This window comes from Zalophus californianus, chromosome 5, assembly GCF_009762305.2.
Source record: "Zalophus californianus isolate mZalCal1 chromosome 5, mZalCal1.pri.v2, whole genome shotgun sequence".
Lineage (NCBI taxonomy): Eukaryota > Metazoa > Chordata > Mammalia > Carnivora > Otariidae > Zalophus > Zalophus californianus.
This window is the reverse complement of record NC_045599.1, coordinates 96,244,447-96,252,744: the sequence shown is the minus strand read 5'-3', so window position 1 is coordinate 96,252,744 and position 8,298 is coordinate 96,244,447.

Here is an 8,298-nt window from a genome sequence, read left to right as displayed (position 1 = left end):
AGAGCATGAGAGGGGGGAGGGTCAGAGGGAGAAGCAGACTCCCCGCTGAGCAGGGAGCCCGATGCAGGACTCGATCCCGGGACTCCAGGATCATGACCTGAGCCGAAGGCAGTTGCTTAACCAACTGAGCCACCCAGGCGCCCGAGAACCATGTCTTTCTAATCTCCTCCTGTGATTCTAATATTCTCTCATCCAAACATCCTTCCTTCCCACTTATTTGTCCACCTCACTGCCTTTAGGAATGGTAGATCCAGCAATCATTCAACCCCCAAGGGCCCCCAACACTCTGATCCACCATCTTTTTACCACTCCTTCAACTCTCTGCTTCCTGTCCCCAGGTTCTTCCTTCCTTACCTGGCTAAGATCTTCTGGTCCGTTATAGTTATTTCCTGGCTGAATTCCTTGTCCAATTCTTTTCTGAACCCACCTGTTTCTTGGAGCACATAATCAAATGGAAATAAAGCTGCCAGTATATGCTACTAACACTCTTTTTCAACTTCTCCTAAGGTCCCAAGTTCACTGGCACATTACCTACCTTCCACGTTATTAGGTGACTAAAGCTTCACTTCCTCATAACATGAATCACCACCCTTCCATCCTCACCTAGCTGCCAGCCCTTAATCCAATGCCACGTATTTTAGGTTTTTGGTATTCAGTGGCATCCATTTCTCATCCAACTTCTGTATCAGTTGGGATAGGTATATCAGATGGATTATGCTGTGAGCCAAGCCTCAAAGTCTGTGCCTAAATGAACAGTTTATTTTCTCCCTCACACTGCAGCACCTTCATTATTTGGTGGGTGAGTGAGGAGATAGGGCCACTGTTAATTTTAGTCACTTAGTGTCTGCCCTGTTAGCTTGATCTCTATCTTGAATAATGCTGGTTGTTACACTAGAGGGAAAAGGTGGCTCTGGAAGGTCTCAAACAGGTGATTAAGTGATTTAGCTGAGAAGTAGTGCGCATCATTTCCAATCACAATTCACTCACTAGTTGGCCAGAACCAGTCATATGAACCGACCCACAAGGAAGCCAGGAAGTGCAATCCTACTGTGTGTCTGAGAGGCGGAATACTGAAAATTTCTTCTGAACAACATTAATGATGACCACAGGAAGGTAGAATTATTAACCCCCTCCTGCATGTGGTGAGGCACATGGAGTTAAGAAATTTGCCTGATATCGTGTGCCTGTAAGTCAGAGCAGGATTGATTGATCGATTGATTTAAAGATTTTATTTATTTGCCACAGAGAGAGAGAGACAGCTAGAGAGGGAACACAAGCAGGGGGAACGGGAGAGGGAGAAACAGGCTCCTGGCCGAGCATGGAGCCCTACATGGGGCTCAATCCCAGGACTCTGGGATCATGACCTGAGCTGAAGGCAGATGCTTAACGACTGAGCCACCCAGGCGCCCCGAGAGCAGGATTTAAATCTATGCTCCAGAGGGCGCCTGGGTGGCTCAGTTGGTTAAGCGACTGCCTTCGGCTCAGGTCATGATCCTGGAGTCCCGGGATCGAGTCCCACATCGGGCTCCCCGCTCAGCGGGAAGTCTGCTTCTCCCTCTGACCCTTTCCCCTCTCATGCTCTCTCTCTATCTCATTCTCTCTCTCAAATAAATAAATAAAATCTTTAAAAAAAAAAAAAAATCTATGCTCCAGAATAGTTGCTTTTAACCACTTTTAACCACTGCTCTACACTTTCTCTCAAGCCATCAGCAAATATGTAGCTTCTGTTATTATCGTGTAATTTAATTGTGATGTGCTCAGAGAATGTAGTCTTATTTTTTTGAAATTTATCTGTGGTCTTGTACATGATCAGTTTTTGTAACGAATATGTACTCTCCTGTTGGCTGATAATTCAATGGTGTGACCTTTAGGTCAAGCTTGACTGCAGTGTTCAAACTTATATTTTGCTGACTTTTTGTTTAGCTGAACTGTCAATAATTGAAGTGTTGAAATAATCCCCCTGTGATGGCAGTTTCATGACTTAACATTTCATCAATTTTAGCTTTATTTTTATGGATATTTTATTACTTGCATTTATATTTTAAATTATTATGTCTTATTTTAACTTCTTATGGTCCTATAATGGCCCTATTCCTAATGATGGCCTTTGTCTTCACGTTTATTTTCTTGCCTTAATATAACTACATAGGCTTTCTGTTAATGTTTGCCTGATCGTTTTTTTATTTATTTATCTCAAAATTGAAGTATAGTTGACATACAATATTATATTAATTTCAGGTGTGCAGCGTAGTGACTATCTATATAACAAAATGCTCACTATGATAAGTGTAGTTACTATTTGTCACCATACAAATTTATTACAATATTATTGACTGTATTCCCTCTGCCATACTTTACATTACTATGACATTTATTTTATAACTGGAATTTTATACTTCTTTTTTAAAAAATGTTTATTTGAGAGAGAGTGAGAGGGTGAGAGAGAGAGAGAGAACACAATCACATACAGAGGGAGGGGGAGAAGCAGGCTTCCTGCCGAGCAAGGAGTCTGATGCAGGGCTGGATCCCAGGACCCTGGGATCATGACCTGAGCTGAAGGCAGATGCTTAACTGACCTAGTCACCCAGGTGCCCTGGAATTTTATACTTCTAAGTCCTCTTTTATTTTGCCCACTTTCCCATTCATCTCCCCTCTGACAACTACCAGTTTGTTCTCTGTATTTATGAGTCTATTTCTGTTTTGTTCGGTCATTTGTTTTGATTTTTAGATTCCACGTATAAGTGAAACCATTCAGCATTTGTCTTTGAGTTATTTCACTTAGCATAATACTGTCTAGGTCCATCCATGTCATTGCAAATGGCAAGATTTCATTCTTTTTGATGGCTAAATAATACTCCATTGTGTGTGTGCATGCACAGACCACATCTTCTTCATCCATCAATCGATGGACACTTGGGCTGCTTCCATATCTTGGCCATTGTAAATAACACTGCTAAAAACACAGGGGTGCATATATCCCTTTGAATTAGTGTTCTTGTATTCTTTGGGTAAATACCCAGTAGTGAGATTGCTGGATCATAAAGTAATTCTATTTTTTAACTTTTTGAGGAACCTCCATACTCTTTTCCACAGTGGCTGCGCCAGTTTGCATTCCCGTCAATAGTGCACAAAGTTTCCTTTTTCTCCACATCCTCACCAATATCTGTTGTTTCTTCTGTTGTTGATTTTAGCCGTTCTGAGAGGTGTGAGGTAGTATCTCATTATAGTTTTGATTTGCATTTCCCTGATGATGGAGAGATGTTGAGCATCTTTTCATGTGTCTGTTAGCCATCTCTGTCTTTGGAGAAATGTCTGTTCATGTCTTCTGCCCATTTTTACATTGGATTATTTGCTTTTTGGTGTTGAGTTATGTAAGATATTTATATATTTTGGATACTAACCCTTTATCAGGTATGTCATTTGCAAATATCTTCTCCAATTCAGTAGGTTGCCTTTTTTTTTTTTAAAGATTTATTTATTTTTAGAGAGAGAGACAGAGAGCTGGAGGAGGGGCAGAGAGAGAGGGAATGGGAGAGAAGCAGACTCCCTGCTAAGAGCAGAGCCTGACATGGGGCTGATCCTACAACCCTGAGATCATGACTGAGCCAGTATCAAGAGCTGGAGGCTCAACCAACTGAGCCACCTAGGCACCCCTCAGTAGGCTGCCTTTTAGTTTTGTTGATTTCTTCCTTCATTGTACAGAAGCTTTTTATTTTGATGTAGTCCCAATAGTTCATTTTTGCTTTTGTTTCCCTCAACTCAGGAGACCTACCTAGAAAGATTTTGCTATGGCTGATGTCAAAGAGGTTACTGCCTATGTTCTCTTCTAGGATTTTTATGGTTTCAGGTATCACATTTAGTTCTTTAATCTATTTTGAATTTATTTTTGTGTATGGTGTAAGAAAGTGGTTCAGTTACATTCGTTTGCAAGTTGCCGTCCAGATTTCCCAACACCATTTGTTGAAGATACATTCTTTTTCCCATTGGATATTCTTTCCTGTTTTGTCAAAGATTCATTGACCATATAATTGTAGGTTTATTTCTGGATTTTCTATTCTGTTCCATTGATCTATGTGTCTGTTTTTGTGCCAGTACCATACTGCTTTAATTACTACAGCTTTGTAATTAGCTTGAAGTCTGGAATTGTGATGCCTCCAGCTTTGCTTTTCTTTTTCAAGATGGCTTTGGCTATTAGTTAGGGGTCTTTTGTGGCTCCATACAAATTTTAGTATTGTTCTAGTTCTGTGAAAAATGCTGGTGGTATTTTGATAGAGATCACATTAAATGTGTAGATTGTTTTGGGTAGTATAGACTTTTTAAAAAAGATTTTATTTATTTATTTGACAGAGAGAGACACAGTGAAAGAGGGAACACAAACAAGGGGAGTGGGAGAGGGAGAAGCAGGCTTCCTGCGGAGCAGGGAGCCCAATGCGGGGCTCGATCCCAGGACCCTGGGATCATGACCTGAGCCGAAGGCAGACGCTTAATGACTGAGCCACCCAGGCGCCCCCTTCCTTACCAATTTGGATGCCTTTTATTTCTTTTTGTTGTCTGATTGCTGTGGTTAGGACTTCCAGTTCTATGTTGAATAAAAGTGGTACAAGTGTGCATCCTTTTCTTGTTTCTGATCTTAGAGGAAAAGATTTCAGTTTTTCATCGTTGAATATGGTATTATCTGCGGGCTTGTCATTTATGGCCTTTATTATGTTGAGGTGTATTCCTTCTATACCCACTTTATTGAGAGTTTTTATCATGAATGGAAGTTGAATTTTGTCAAATGCTTTTCATGTCTATTGAGATGACTCTATGATTTTCATCTTTCATTTTGTTAATGTGGTATATCATGATTGATTTGTGGATATTGAACCATTTTTGCATCCCTGGAATAAATCCCACCTGCTCGTGATGAGCAGGAGGCACTTTTAGATGTTTATAGGCAATAGCCCTTAGCCACTGCAGTTGGATGTAGTAGGGCCATTTGACAAAATGGGTGAGGTCCCTTTTGGGTTGGATGTCCTGATTGATGCCAAAATTCTTGGGCCTTTTCTCAAACAGGGGATTGGCCACAGTCTTGGCCTCCTGCTTCTCCACAACAGCTGGAGCTGGGGACGTCTCCCCTAAGGCTTCTTTCCTTTCAGCATCTTGGATGGCTGGAGGAGAGAGCTTAAAGTAAGTATTGATAGGTATTTATTTGTTACCATTTTGTTAATTGGTTTCTGGTTGTTCTTGTAATTCTCTGTTCCTTTCTTCTTTTGCTCTCTTCCCTTGTGATTTGTTGACTTTCTCTGGTGTTATGCTGGGATTTATTTTTATTTTTTGTGCTTCTGTTTTAGGTTTTTGTTTTGTGGTTACAATGAGGTTCATATATAACATCCCAAGTGTATGGGACTACTTACACAGTAGTCTGTTTAAGTTGATAATCACTTTGGTTTTTGGTTTTTTTTTTTTAGATTTTATTTATTTATTTGAGAGAGAGAGCACACAAGCACAAGCAGGGGGAACAGCAGGCAGAGGGAGAGGGAGAAGCAGGCTTGCTGCTGAGCAAGGAGCCTGATGTGGGGCTGTATTTTCTATCTCTTTGTTGAAGTTCTCACTGAGTTTTACTCTTCTCCTAAATTCACTGACCATTTTTATGACCATTACTTTGAGTTGCTTATCAGGTAGATTGTTTATCTTCATTGTTTAGTTCTTTTTATGAGGTTTTGTCTTGTTGTTTCACTTGGGACATATTCCTCTGTTTCCTCATTTTGTCTGGTTCTCTGTTTTTCTATGTATTAGTAGATCAACTTCCTCTCCTGGTCTTGAAGGTAGTGGTATTCTGTGTGCCCAGAAGCACATTTCCCTCTAGTTACCAGAACCAGATGCTCCTGTGGATGTATCCTGTTTGTGGGCTTTGTGCACACTCCTGTTATGACTGGGAGGTGACTATTGTGGGGCTGTTGGTAGGTGGGCCTGGCCCCCAGCACTGCTGGCTGAGGGGCCTGACAGCAACAATTATGTGCCGGCTGGTGGACAGGGCTGCCTCCCTTCCTACCCAGGGCAGGCATTGCTTTGGAGGGGTGCTGGTCCCAGTAGAGGCTGTCTATTGGTGAAGCAGAGCAGGAACTGCTTTGGAGGGACATCTGTCTGGATTAGTGGATTGAGTATGGTAGGTCCACAGGGGGATACCAGGGTGTGTTGAATGGTGCTAGCAATGTAGTTGGAGAGTGTCAGAACTTTGCCTGCCAACATTGGGCCAGCTAGGCTGAAAAAGGTCAAGAAAAATGGTGCCCAGCAGCACTTCTGTTCCCAGAGAAAGTTCTTACAAATCTCTGCCCCTCTGGCATGCACCCTAAAATTAGTCAATAGATCTATATGTATGGCCCAGGTGCTTTTCAAACTGCTCTCTTGTAGATCTCAGAGTGAGTGAGATTGTGCATGGGCCCTTTAAGAGCAGAGTTTTAGTAACCTATAGCCCTCTGGCTCTCCCGGAGTTAAACCGCACTGATACTCAAAGCCCCTGGAGTTAAGCCCTACCAAGTTTCAAAGCCAGCTCTTTCCAGGGCAGATCTCCAGGCAGGAGAAACCCAGTTTGGGTCTTGAATCCCTCACTCCTGAGGAAGAGCCTTGGTGCCTGTGGTAGTCCTTATGTTTGGGGGTTGCTGCTAGCCATTTTTCCAACTTTTTTTTTCTTTTTCTTTTCTTTCTTTTTTTTTTTTTTTTTTTTTTTGCTGAGTCTTGGGGTTAGTGAGACTCAATATGAACCGTCCAGGAGATGAACCTGTTTCCAGAGCACTTTGGGATACCTGGACATCAGCTCAGCCCTGTTGGTTTTCTTTTCTTTCTTTTTTTTTTTTTTTTTTAATGATTTCATTTTTAAGTAATCTCTACACCCAATGTGGGGCTCGAATTTAACAATCCCAAGATCAAGAGTCACATGTTCTACGGAGTGTGCCAGGCAGGTGCCCCGCCCACCTTTTAATTATTATTTTTTTCTGTTAGCTTTCTAAGCCAGATGTTCTGGGGGCTTGTCTCTCTGGTACAGATCCTAGGGGCTGGGGTACCTGATGTGGGGCCCCAGATTGGGTACCTCCTGCCCTGGAGATCTGCCCTGTGAAGAATGCTCATCGATATGCTTTTTCACTTCTAGAGAAGTATCTATCTGGTGAGATCCTTCCTTAATGTATTGCACTGGGTATTGGGTTGTTTTTGCTTTATTTTTGTAAAATGGTTACTCTGTAAAATGGTTATTCTGCCTCTCCCACCTTTTACTTTAGTTAACATTCTATATTATAAAAGCATATAGATGTTTTTCTCCTTTTAAACCCAGACTACCCCTGTAATTGGCAAATTCAGTACACTTATATTTATTGTGTTTATGAAGATACTTTTTCTTTGGTTTTTCTTTTGTACTCTAGTTGTTCTGATTTTTCTATATTGATTGTTCTATCTTTCTTGGATGGTCTAACCTAATTCTTTTTAATTTGAATAACATTCTGTTCCTATATGCTACTTGCCCAACAGGGAGAGGGTTAAAAAAAAAAAAAAGAAAAAGTAAAACAACACTGAATGGGTTGAGAAAAGCTAGAGTTGAATTTCAGTCCTGTTAATAACCTGCTGTGTGACCTGGGACAGTACAATTGACTTCTCTGAGCTTTATAACTCCCTGTAAAATCCTGGGTTTGAATCAGCAGTCTGTGAGATTCTAACTCATGGATTCTCTATGCCCAAACTTGGCTGGTAACTGGCTACTGGTGTGTGAGAGATACTAGGTCATCTATAATTTGAAGTTTACTCTTAGATGAAGAGTATTTATTTATTTTATTTAAATTTAAATTTTATTTTAATATAAATATTTATATTTATTTTAACTTTTTGCCCAGTTTCATTGAGGTAAGACTCTTGAATTCAAGAGAGCCTTCCTTTCTTTACAGCATTGGGAAGATTTCAGACTAAAGTAGCATTATGGAAAGGAACCCAAGAAAAAACCAGAATGTTAGTAATACAGTTTTCTTACATGTCTAGAATTGGTTGAACCATAAATTTCATAATCAGAATAAGGAGGAAAAAAAAAAGGATCAGGAGAAAGAACTGGGTGCGTTGACACAAATGTGAACAGTTATTCTGTGTCTTTTTTTTTTTTAAGATTTTATTTATTTATTTGAGAGAGAGAGAGAATGAGAGATAGAAAGCACGAGAGGGAAGAGGGTCAGAGGGAGAAGCAGACTCCCTGCCGAGCAGGGAGCCCGATGCGGGACTCGATCCCGGGACTCCAGGATCATGACCCGAGCCGAAGGCAGTCGCTTAACCAACTGAGCC